Here is a 13998-nt window from a genome sequence, read left to right as displayed (position 1 = left end):
TGGACCAAGGCCCCCAGCACATATATAGCAGATACATACCCCAGTCTCCATGTGGATCTGTGGGACCTGGTGGGTGGGATGCGGGAAGGTCCTCCATGAAGGCCGCAAGACAACAAGCCCCGATAACACAAGAAATTCAGTGGGTTTCCAAAATTGAAGTTAGGTGCAGGGACACTTATGGGGCCTGTCGTCTTGCGGCCGTCGTGGAGGACCTCCCCATGTTCCGCCCACTTGGTCCCACATGGATCCAATAATGGGAGAGGGTGTTGCCCTTAAAGTGGCTGTCTGTCTGTGGAATCTGTTTCCCTAAGTGCGCTGCCTTGTTTGGCCTGTTTGGGAGAGGATGCACCCAGCCCTGTGGAGACATGATGTGCCAGAGTAGGGGGATACTCAGGGGAGGGCCCCACCCTCTCATAAAAGAAGTTGAGGAGGGTGGTGGGAGAGATTGTGTGAGACAGAGACTGGGAGGGGAGAATTGATCAATATATAAAATGAAAAAATGAGTATATTAATGGAAAAATATCTTCAGATCAAATTTCTTGAAAATACAAAGATTACATAAAGAAGCATAGTATATTATTTACTTTACAAAAGTACCTTAAGTAATATTTTTTTCCATGTTCTACATCAGAAAATGTGGACCTGGATACATGAAAAAATTATATAAAATATATATATCAAATAATTTTGATATATATTTCATCTAGAATGAAGTAAAGTACTAACCCAAAGTACTCTTTTATTTTTCTAGTAATCAATTTTTAAGGATGTATTTTTATTTGTGTGTAAGTGTGAGTGTGTGAGTGTGTGTGTTCCTATGCATGTGTGTGATATGAGTGAGGTTGCTAATGGAGACCAGATAGATGACACTTCTAAGGGTTGAGATATTCTTTGTAGGTTGATCACCTTGGATCTCTTCTCTCATGAAGCCAAATCTGCAGCACTCCAGTTTTAGTTATTTAGCTATGGCCTATTAACTGCATTGTGTTCCACTGACTGGACTAAAACTATTGAAATTAGTACAGGTCTGAGTAAATGTATTGATTTTTTTTCTGAATATATATATTGTAATTCCTGAAACTTAGTGCATCCAGGCATTGGAGTTGTGGAATCACTGGATTTTCCTCCCCTTTCCTAATGTGATCACATTGAATATATTACCTTTTCCTGCTTTACAATATTAATTTGCCTTGTAAATTGTGGGGTTTTTTTTGATTGGTGGCCAATTTTGATGCAAGAATCAGGCCATTACCCTCAAATTAAATAAGGAGATCAGGAGAACAGAACATTCTGGCATCCCAACCCACCCGAGGGACTTCTCAGCTTTATTCTGTGTCAGATCATGAAGTCTTTTCCTCTCAGTTTAATGACATTACTTGATGTACTTCTCCAGTCTTCTCAGCTCTTTCAAGGGCTTTCACTACCATTTGAATCCTTCTGAAATATTCAAGTACGTGACTATTACATCTATTTTGAGCCTTTTGAAAACATCATAATTTTAATCTTATTGTCAGAATTCTTTTTCGTCTAAATATGTAACTACTCTTTTAAAAAGAATCTCTGCTCTTTATCTGTACAAGTATTCATTGAAGAAACTTGGATTTGAATAAAGAACTTATAAAGTTACTTGGTAGAAAAAGTTATGTCAACAAACCCCATAATATGAAGCCTCTTACACCAAAGAAAGGGAAGAATGACGGGGTGTTACTTCTTTCATTTCTTTGAATTGCTCAAAAAAATCCTTCTCATTTCTTGATGAAAAAGTACTTGTACTGCTTTTCCTCCAAGATATGGCTATTATGCATTCAAAGCTGCAGCTGAGCCTCTGATCATACCTGACATTGCTTACTAAGGTACGAAGAAGAGGGTCTCAGCTCCTACATTTTCCAGCTGAACTCATTCCAGATGTCATCTGCACTCATGAGGCTGATAAACTGATGGCTTACATTAGACAAAAAGCTCAAAGCATCAGAACCACCTTCTCTATAGCACTCATGACACAATTATTTGATATGATAATATAGAAACTATTATTTAGAAAATAGCATAGTGTGATTGCAATATTGGAAGCAAGGCTACTTTCTGCCTAATTACCCTATGCTCTCCTTGAGTGTCCTAGCGTACTTCTATATTTCTCTCTAGTACTCATGATTTAACTCATTCAAGGTCTCTTTTTTATCTTCATCTTTTATCACAACATTGAGATAATGATAGATGCCTTTTGGTCAGTACTTCCTTGACAGTATCATATGTTTTCTTTCCTGTGCTCTAAGAAAATTGATTTTTGTTTAGTTATGTTCTTGGGGAGGGGAAGGGATCCCCATGTGAATTAAGCAAATGAATGAACAATACCATTCTCTTCAGTTTCTTTTATATCAGAACAGAACATAAATATATGTGGATTCCCCCGTCCCTGTATTTTGATACTTGCCAATGTAAAAGTCTGTAAATTTGACACATTAATAATTTTGTATTCAACTTTGAAAAGATTATATTAGAAAATATCCATATAGATTATACTTACTACCTTAAAAACATAAATCCAGCTTATATTATGATACATCATAGATGAAAGGAATAAAGGAAAGAGAAAAAGAAAAAGAACAATGGGAAAAAATTAAAGAAAAACAGAAGAGAAAATGTTGAAAAGATTGTAATTTTTATAATGAATACCATGTTTTTTTAATTTTTTCAATTGTCTGTCTGTGTGTGTGTGTGTGTGTGTTTGGTTGTGTGTGTGTGTGTGTGTGTGTGTGTGTGTGTGTGTGTGTGTGTATGTGTGTGTGCCCATGTTTGACATGGTTGCTACATAATACATTTAGGTTTTCTGGAAAAGTAATATAATCTCTCCATTGATAAACCGTCCTTCCAGGCAATGAATACAAACTTTTAACATCAGCAATTTATGAAGTGCTTGTACAATAAGTCAAGGACACCACACATCATGATTAGCACAGATAACTGATGTTATTGGTTGCAAAGATCATGCAATAATTAATTTAATATATGGATTTTTTACAAAGGAAAATGATTCATAATAATTATATATACTGTATGATAATATTTTAATTTGCTCCTGTGAATTTAACTAAAATAAGATTATTGTTCTTTTAATCTAAGAAATGCCTTATTCATGTTTACAAAACACAAAATAGGCTTTGCATAAAAGATAAATTCTAAATAACAATGAATTTTGTATGAAAGACACAGTGAAAAGAAACCTTTACACTAATGCCATAATTTGTAACCCAAATCCGGCAGGCAAATATGCTGTAATATTCACTGAGAGGTTACACTCTCTATTTTACATGTCTCCAAACACATATGTTTTAAATGTAACACCTCAACTAATATATTATTTCAGATTACTCCTCAATAAATCCTTGGTATATTATCAATTCAATATTATTTGCTATTTTCATCACAGGTAACATGTTTGCCCATTTGAGAATTTTTTCATTACAGAATTCTTTGTACTACATATTGAGGAAGGTAATAACTGCTATATGTTTATTTATTTACTTAGAGATGTCTCACCTTTTATCTGTCTTATTGTATTTCAGGTAACCTTGAAATTCTGTCTCTAGCTAAATGACCCAATTATAGACACACAACAACCTTGCATGGTTTTTGCAAATTAGGTAGAAGTCAATATAAAATCCAGGGCTCTGGGCAAGGTAGCCAACAATGTCCATGCTGAGCTATATCCTCAAGGCCCAATGGTCTTCCTTTTTTTTTTTTTTTTTTTAAAGCTAAAGGTGATAGTTAATAGTTTACAGTAGTGTTAGCAATTGATTGAATATGATTGCAGTTTGAAATGGCCATGACATATGTCAGAGCTACACTTCATTCTGAAAATACCTTAAATCATATATACCTTTGTATATTTACTTTGAAAACATTTCTTTTTGAATGGGTAATCATATGGCATATAAATTTACAACACACTCTGCTGGGGTATCTTTTATATCCATTTACAGTATGTTTGTATAACTATAATTTGTGTTTAAAATTTAGATTTAAATATAATTTGATCATAATTTTCTACTTTCCCAGTCTTTTCAGATCCTCTCTTCCTCTAGACCCATCCAAACCTAAACAAATCCAATACAACAACAAGACACACAAACAAAATAATCACATAAAAATTGGACAAGACAGGTTAACAGAAGGACAAAAGGTCCTAAAGAAAGCACAAGAATCAGAGGTCCACTCATTTGCACATTCATTAATCCCATAAGAATAGTAAACTGGTAGTGATTATATATAGACAGAGGACATAGTATAGACCAGTGCAGACCCTGTGCATGCTGTTTCAGTTTCTGTGAGTACAAATGAACTTTGCTCATAATAATGTAAAGAGACTTGTTTTTTTGGTCTCATCCATTCATTCTCTTGCAGTCTTTCCTCCTCTTCCTCAGGGTTCACTGAACTCCTGGGGAGGAAGGAGAGATTTGATGGAGACATAGCTCATTTAGGGCTGAGTGTTCCATAGTTTCTCATTCTAGGTGTTATGTTTGGTTACAAGTCTTTATCTTCCCCCATCTTCTGCAAGAGGAGATTGGTTTCTCTGAGAATAGATGAACTAGGCACTAATCTGTGAGTAGAGCAGAATATCATTAAGAATATTTTATCACTACAGTTTTCCACTTTTTTAGACTAGTTAATATTTGTTTTTACCCCAGGGCCCTGGGCAGTGTATTAAAAGTTACTTGTCATCCAAGAAGTGTAGGATATGGATTTCATCTTGCAGAGCATGAGAATTAGTATCTTCCTATACCAAAGTTGCTTGAAACAAGCAGCCCTATGAGGACAACAGCTCAACATCTTTATATTCAGTGAGTTTGGAGGTATTTTCTTTACCAATGAGACCTTTCAGTCAATTTGAAAAGAACAAATTATAGTCTAGGTAACAGCCTGGGTTGTTTGAGGATTCTGTGGGGCTTTTTTGATCAGCAACTCAATTAGATAATCCCAGTAATGGAATATATATATGAATTTCAACTTTACCATAAATCAATCTCTCTCTCTCTCTCTCTCTCTCTCTCTCTCTCTCTCTCTCTCTCTCTCTCTCTCTCTCTCTCTCGGTTTTTCAAGACAGGGTCTCTTGTGTAGCCCTGGCTGTCCTGGAACTCACTTTATAGACCAGCCTGGCCTCAAACTCGGAAATCTGCCTGCCTCTGCCTCCCAAGTGCTGGGATTAAAGACGTGTGCCACCATCACCCAGCCCATAAATGTCTCTTAGAGTTTTGATTTTTGTTTTTTCCTGTATCCCCTACCATTACATTGGATAGTGCTTGGGCTGAAATAGGAAGAGCAAGTGTTTGTTTTGTTTTAACATTACATAGACTCTTTACTATTAGCAACACACACAATATAGCTGCACATTAGTTTTAAAATGTAAACACACATTTAAGTTTTGGACATTGAATTAGATTATTTTCTTTATATTTCCTCTTTGGATTTTATTTTACAGAGTTATGATATTTTCTCTGTATACAACTTCTACACATAAATCTATAAGAAAAATCTTCTAAACATGCACAAATAAATTTAAGCCAATATCTTGGAGGAGTCACACCATGCAGCTTGCCAAAGCTTTCCATTACAGTACAGATCATGATTTACACAGTCTAACAAACATAATTGATTTGAATGTATAAACACTCAGATATTTCTTCTTTCTTTATATTTTGTATTTTGAATGACATCCTTAGACCTTTATTTGTGTAAAACAAAATTGGACATTGCCCATTCTACACATCCTGTGAGCAGACTTTTTCTGTTATTATGAACAAATACATTTAGATTTACTTTTTTCCCAAGGTTTAGTATTATGCTTTCAGTCATTTTTGAAAGTCTCAGTGAATGTAATGATCTTTGGCATTAAACAGAAAAAGAATATTTCTCTACCAATATGATTAACATATACTTCCTTCCTAAAATTTAGAAGTGCATTATCTTGAATTGTATTTTGGCCTTATGTAACACCTTCATTATATGAGAATCAATTCTTTATACAGCTCTGGGTTCCAATTATTTTTTTTTATTTGTGAAACACCTAAAACGTTCCTAGAAAAAAAGCTTTGCCGATGAATACTAACATACAGATTTAATATAAATGACCTTCAGACAGAAGAAACATCAGGAACTATTTAATGCATTCATATCTTCCTGTATCCTCTTAAGAAACAAGAATTCTCTGTGCCCCAGTTTTATGCTAGATCCAGGAGATACAAAGGTGAAAAAAACATAGTCCTTGTCCTTGAGATGTTAAAGTATAGGAGGCAGGCAATGAACTAAAAGAAAACTTCAACACAAAGTATTTAGTGCTGCAAACTATGAAAGGAGTTTTGATTATAAAACACTGTGTTTTATGCTAAACATTTGCCTGTTTATATACTTTACATAATCTCATTTTTAAGGGCTATATTTTTCAATGATATAAGGAAACAACCTTAATTAGAATATTATTTGCTAAAATATTTTTGATCAATTTTTATTGTGTTCAAAATTTACAGTAGCCATAACTTAAAACAATTTACTATATATTTTGTGGTTTATTTAAAAATTATGTGGTTTTATAATTACTATTAACTAAAATTTTTATTTCATTATAAGATAATTACATTATTTTTCTATTCTCTTTCCTTCCTAAAGTCTTCCTTGGTTTCTTTCAAATTCAAGGCATCCTTTTTCATTAAATGATCTTATATACATGTATTTATTTATTATGTATTCCTTGCTACATATACAACATACTAAATATGTATAATTATATAATTTTATTTATGTATGTATATATATATATATGTGACATGTGTATATATCCAATATATATGTATTTATACACACAGACAACATATATGTGTGTAGTGAGTGTGTGTGTCTGTGTGTTGAGGGCTATCTATTTGCTATTATACAACCAATTTGTGTGCTCTTCCCTGAAAAAGACTATTTCTTTTACTCTCAGTATTTTCTCATTTCCTATAATTCCTGTAATGTGGAAAGTTGAGGCATCCCGGGAGTTTCTTTGCCAACATCAGCATGTATACTGTTGTTGTTCTAATTTTTTTCAATATTCATTGATTCATAATATTAAAGACAGGAAGAAATAAAAATACTTTTAAATTCAAAATAGAGTAAATTACATTAATAGTTATGTGACATGATAAAATTATACTTAATAATTTTAGTTATAATTAATATCTCTTCTTTTCTCAAGAAAGTTTCTCATTCTGGATCCAAGACTGGCTTCAAATTCATTATAGTCTTTTTATTTTGGCATTCCAAGTCCTACAATTACAGGCCTAGATTTGTGTTTAATATCTTAGCACAAATGTATATTTATTGCAAACTTTTTACTACTATACTAACTACATCTCTGAGCCATTATATTAGAAAATAACACATATCCAAAAGAAGTTATCAGTTCACAGAGTCAAAAATCTTTCCTGAAAAGGTAAAAAATTTTAATACTAACAGACAAATATGTCAATACTTGTGCATTGAAAGGTATGTACTAGTAATCATGTCAGGAAGAATTACTGATGAAAATCCTACAAGTATCTTCAGATGGAGATTTTATTTATTTATCATAATCTCTATAGTCAGCAACACAAAATAAACATGCCGTTCCCAATATCCAATAACTAATATTTGCTCTACCATTCCTTGTAAACAAAAGTTGTCACAAAGACAGCAATATTTATTTTTTATTGATGAGGGAGTAACCATTATTATCCACATACAGAAAACCAAGAATTTACTTTTCAAGTACATCATGGTTCTGTAAATGTTAGCTTTCTCTCTTAATTTTAAATGATAAGCTTAAAAGGTATCTTCTGTATGAATATAGCATGTGTAATTTATTTATTATGGGCATGTTAATGACATGATTGGGTATACAATTTTTACAATGTTGGTAAGATTGAAGCTTAAGATATTACTTGAAGACAGTATCTCACAGAAAATTTAGTGATCCTTTGGCTTTTTTCTAAACAACAATAACAAATTCAGTGGATATGGTAAACTGGACTACAAAAGCCTAAGAAGCTTCAACTCTGCATAAAAAAAATATCTAAAGACAATTAAGGAATATTAACAGCAGGAGAGATAGTAGATTACTAACCAGAGCAATTAGTTATCTAATCCCAAATGTGGAGCCCTGAAAAATCATACAAGTAAACTTATGCAGAGTGAATAGGCTTTATATATGACACATATGTATTTACACATTTGTATAAACAACGATTAATAAAACTGAGGCAATGAATTACAAAGAGATCAACAATGAATACATGGGAAGCTTTGGAAGAGGAAATGAGAGGAGGGAGATGACATATTTATAGCATAACTCAAAATAATATGAAATCTATACAATTAAAAATGATAAAGGAAGTGTACAATACCACAACACAACAGGATAAATGATGAAGAAACCAGATTGAACTGTGAACGTATATTAGTTTTATAGAAAAACATGAGTAAATGACTGGCTTTTGAGAAGACATTATCTCTACTTTTCTTTTTATTTCTTTTTAAGATTCTTTATTTATTACTCTTTTATATATTACATCTTATCCACAGTTTCCCCTACTTCCTCCAATCCCTGTCTTTTCCTACCTCCTCTCCCCCTACCCCATCATCCACTCTTCTATTTCCCTTCAGAAACGGGCAGACCTCCCAGGGAAATCAACTTAACATAATATTTTTATGTTGCAATATGTCCAGGAAAGGTGATCTAGTGGAAGAAAGTGTGTGAAAGTCTGTATATTACATATTACAGTTATATTCATTTGTACTCATAGATTGATGTCTAACCTAATTGTCATCAGAGAGGTTTCTTCCAGCCACTGATGGAAACAGATTCAAAGACCCACAGTCAAACATTATGTAGAATATGGGAAATCCTGCTGATAAGGGCTAAAAAAACATTCTCAGTACCAGATGGGTCAAGAACTCTAGAGAAAAACAAACAGGCTCAAAAAACGTGGACTTGTAGTTGCTCACTGAGATTTAACCTACAATCAGGAAACCTGCACAATCTAAGCCTTCTGTATGTCTGTGTGTGTGCGTGAGTCTGTGTGTGTGTGTGTGTGTGTGTGTGTGTGTGTGTGTGTATTATAGCTGGGCATCTTGGTGTTTTTGTGGGACTCCTAACTGAAGAAATGTGGTCTGTTTCTGGTACTTTTGCCTGGTATTGCGACTGGTGTCCTTCTACTGGCTTGCTTCAGTCAGCCTTAATATAAGGAGTGCTTCCTAAACTTACGGAAAATTGATAGTAGATTTTTGGTTGGTACTCCTGGGAGGCCTGTCCTATTCTGAAGACAAATGGAGAAGGAACAGCTAGAGAGGGATGACTTGGGAGGAGCATGGGGAAGGTGGAAGTGGATGGAAGAAAATAAATTAATGAAAAAGATTGGTTGTAGAAGACCTGTCATAATGACCAAAATCAAGATTTAGTATAATGAAATTACTACAAACTACAAATAGCAGGTTTTTTGACATAAGCATTGTCCACATATTAGTGAATATTAAAACACATAAATTAGAAATATACAAAATTTACAAAGATGGCGTGTTGTTTGAGAATGAAGGAAGTCTATAACAATAGTATTAATATACAGTGAAAATTTTCATTTGAACAAAAGCCAAAATACTATTTATAACTCCTGGAGAATTATGAGGAGAGATCTATTTTTTACTACAAGTGTTCTTACTAGATTATTTTACAGTCTTTCACTATATACTCTACTTTTCTCATTTGTCTTAGACTCCCAAATTAATTATTACGTCCTCTGTCTCTGCCTTCTCTCTACTATATGATTTTGTTCTTCGTTGCTGTTGAAATGAAAATGTCATTTCTTTTTTTTAGATATTTTATTTATTTACATTTCAGATGCCATCTCCTTTCCCCATTTCCACTCCCTAGAAACCTTCTATCCCATCCCCCCTCCTCCTTTTTGCTTTTATGCCATTTTGATTACATGCGAGTATTAAGGTCAGTTCATTTCTTTGTCCATTCAAAAGGGAAATTTCTTACTATTTTATACTTTGATTGATGTTGTGCCTGCATTGAATTCCAGTATAAACTATTTCTTCCACACAAACACTTTTGCTCTCTCTCTTTCTATCCATTTCTATGTATCGATTCTTCCTTACCCATCGCTCATTCTAAAATATGTGTATTATACCAAAAAGTGCACAACACGGAAACTTCAATTAGATTGGTTATGATCAGTTTTTATATCTCCTTTACTGTATGTTAATGAAATGTAAAATAAACTTTTCTTTCACATTGGTATTTGTTTTGTAGTTCATAAATTTTTACTCTTAAATTTTAATATCATATATTGAATTCTGAGATTGAAAACCAATGGGTAGAACACTGAAATTTAGTTTAATATAAAGATCGTATAACTTTAATGAAATAACAAAAACCATGACAATGTTAATTAAACATTTTTTGAAAATGTTCTAATGTTATTAAGACAAAATTTTTTTCTAAATATGTAAGGATTAAAAAAATAATTGGCAACATTATTTACTTACATCATGTTTAATTCACTCTTCCCAGTATTTAGCTTAATTACCACAGATGGGTGAAGGTGAAAACTGGGTTGTTGTACAATACTTTTGTGAGAAAGTTTTATATCTCTTCATGGTTTTCAGCAAATGAGAGATTCAAGGTAGAAATTGGAAAAATATTGTAAATGTGTCTAGAATTGTCACATGTGAGAAGTGAGGATTAAATTGCCTTATGTGTATAAACTACTTCTTAGAATAATAAATCTAATTCTCTTTGAAAATCCTGTTTATTTTCATAATCTGTATTGAAATCATTTAGATAATTTACACATACTGCCATTAGATTCCTTATTTCTTATGACAATAATATAAAACAAAGTATTGTTTGCCAAGTTTCCAGACAACTTGAAAGGGTTGGCAATTTCCAGACAATGTGTAAATGCAGACAGTACACTTGTAAAAAAAAATTCCTCTGTACATTGTTTGTAAGAATTCTACAGGGAGAAAATGCATTTTTACAGCTTTGCTTGTCAACAATGATAAATGCAGCTGCGGGGAATAACTTAAGGGCTAAAGAACATTTTCTAAACATAGAAACATTCTTATAATTTGATTTCACTATTATAGCCTATTCCTTATTCAACACATTTTACTAGATATATGAAAACAATCTGAAATAACTGTGTAAAACAAAATAAGCTGTCTTACTAATCTACTTCCTTGTGTGAATATATACACAGGATTTCTGCAAAGGTATATGGGTGGGCTTTTTATGTTTTATTTGCATTGAAAATGAATTTATACAAATGACATACTCAGGAAATTGATATCAATCTTTTCATAAAATTCACACAGAAGTATTACTTTTTCTTGTTCAACAAAATTTACTGAATATATAAAAACAATCTGAAATAACTGTGTAATACAAAATAAAATGTCTTACTAATCTACATGTAATTGGTAAGTTTATACATGTAATTGATAAGCTCTCCTTACGAGAATATGAAATTTAGAGTCTTATTTTCAAACGAAGTGATTGTATATAAAAGTAATAATAGTAGGAGGCCTTGTAAGAAGAAACAAAACAATGAAAGAATGCATAAGGTCTTCTAAGTCTATTATAATCATAGAACATTAGTGATCTATGTCTTTATGTTCATACTTAGATCAATGAGGCTAAATAATGGCAGTTTTAATGAATTCAAGTAGAACACATAATGAAATAGAACATGAGTGAACATAAACATTTATTTTTAGCAGTGTCTTCACTGTTAAATTATCTGATAATGTTATTTTTATTATGGAAGTTCCAAATGGTTAAAGTTACATTGTTAGTCTAAAGAATGGGGTGATACTGATGTCATTTAAGGGCGAACACTCAGAATGTAGTTATCTTCAGTACATAACAAGTTAAAACTTCAAGGACTAAACATCACAGCAAAAGAGAAGGGTATGGGAACGGATGGAGGGATTCTGTGAAGGGGGAAAAGGGAAGAGGCAGCATTTGGGATGTTAATTAATTAATTAATTAATTAATCAAAAATTCTAGAATGTTTAATACTGGGATTCTTTTAACTCAAGATACAATATATAACTATTTCTTTATTAGTTTCTTTTTCTGTCATTTTGTTTCAGGTTCGGGGGGTGCAGTTCATCAAGGATGAAATAAAGGGTGACAGGATCATGATGCAGTGGGTCTTCCTGTGATCAAGAACAATGAACTAAAACAAAATTAGGAGCTATTGTGATTCTCAGGGCTTAATCCTAGTAGCTACTAGGATTATATGTTCCTGTCAGGTTCTGTGTCTTAAATGTTCATTAACTGTAAATGAGATTCATCACCTACAAGTATCAACACCTGATTGTATGGCAGGCATTTCCCATTCAAATCTTTTTTAGAAAATGAAAATAGATTCTTCTCTTAGACAAAGCATCCTAACCACAGTTTCCTCTCGCTCCTCCACTTCTCTCAGCTACCTGTCACTTACATTTCCCCCTATATCCACTGCCCCTCTATTTCATGTCCAGAAAAGAGCAGGCCTCCAAGAGACTACAGTCAAACTGGATAACACGAGATACAGTAAAACAAGGCAAAACTCTTATACTGAGGCTAGAGAAGACAACCCAGTAAGAGGAAGAGTATAAAGAACAGTAACAAAGATTCAGTTACAGCACTCCCATTTAGGAGTCCCACAAAAACATAAAGCTAAGGAGAGATCAAAGGTCACTCTCCTGACAACAATCAAGAACAATTATTGGATACAAGGTTACATGTTGACATTGGAAGCAACAAAACTTGCAAACAATTCTTAGGAAAACACTGGGGGACACTCATGTACAACTCTGAGAATCTAAAGTAGTAGTATAGCAATGACTATTATGCACAAATGGAAACATTACAGTGAAAAGCAGTATTTTATAAAATAATTGTGCATGAATAATTATAATTAAATAAAAACCCTACAATTCAGTGAGTATTAGGAATAACATGGATACTTTGTCCTATAATACATTGTATCAATAAATATTTTTCCTCAACATATTATTCATTTGACTTTACTGAGGGAAGGACTCCAGAGCCTTATATCAGAACCACTCTACCAGTGATGGAAGCCATTAGTTTCCTCTCTTATTTAAAAGGTCTTTTACTGTCAACAGATCTGTAGTCATGACATACCTTTATTTATGTTTGTATGTATGTGTTGCAAATAAATAATAATTTAACTAACTTCACATAGTGTGAAAATGCCCAAACTAGAATACAGCGATTACAAGCAATACATTAGGATAAAAATATATTGAAAATTCAGAAGAAATGAAAAGTCATGATTTTAGTTCTGTATTACCAGGAGTATATGAAATTGTTTATGAGCATTTTCCAAACTTTGTTTTACTCCAGTTGATTAAGATTTTTTAGTACTAATCAGAAACTAAGGTGTAAGCCTGGCTTGATGATAGTTGTTTGAAATTAACTTTAAAGAGAATATAGATTTATGAACAAACCTCACATTTGGAAAGATCAGAAGAGACAAGATCAGTAGGAGTTGTAGGTGAGATTGTTCACTTGAGAGTGGAGCATCTCATCAGTGAGACTTCAGAAAGCTAAGCTTCTTGAAACATGAAGAGTTTTTAGGACTACAAGCTTTTGTCCAGAACATCACTGGGAACTAATGGATTCCTGCAGTAAAGGATTTTGCTTTGTAGTTTAGAAGTTTTTTTTCCCATTAAGGATAGTTAAATGCATCCACATAGCATTTCTTTTAATAAAAACAAGACAAATAAAAACAATCCTAAAAAAACAAGTTGAATATTTTACTTTAAAAGTATGTACCTGCTGGATTTATGATATGCTTTTTTAGCTTTATATACTTACGACTTATAAATGTCAATTATTTTAAATTTTCAAAATATCTTAGTTATTATATTTGTTTTCATAATAATATGAACAAGCAAAACAGTATTGCTCAT

The sequence above is a fragment of the Arvicanthis niloticus genome, chromosome 3, assembly GCF_011762505.2.
Source record: "Arvicanthis niloticus isolate mArvNil1 chromosome 3, mArvNil1.pat.X, whole genome shotgun sequence".
Taxonomy (NCBI): domain Eukaryota; kingdom Metazoa; phylum Chordata; class Mammalia; order Rodentia; family Muridae; genus Arvicanthis; species Arvicanthis niloticus.
The sequence above is the reverse complement of the archived record's forward strand: the minus strand, read 5'-3'. Positions refer to the sequence as shown.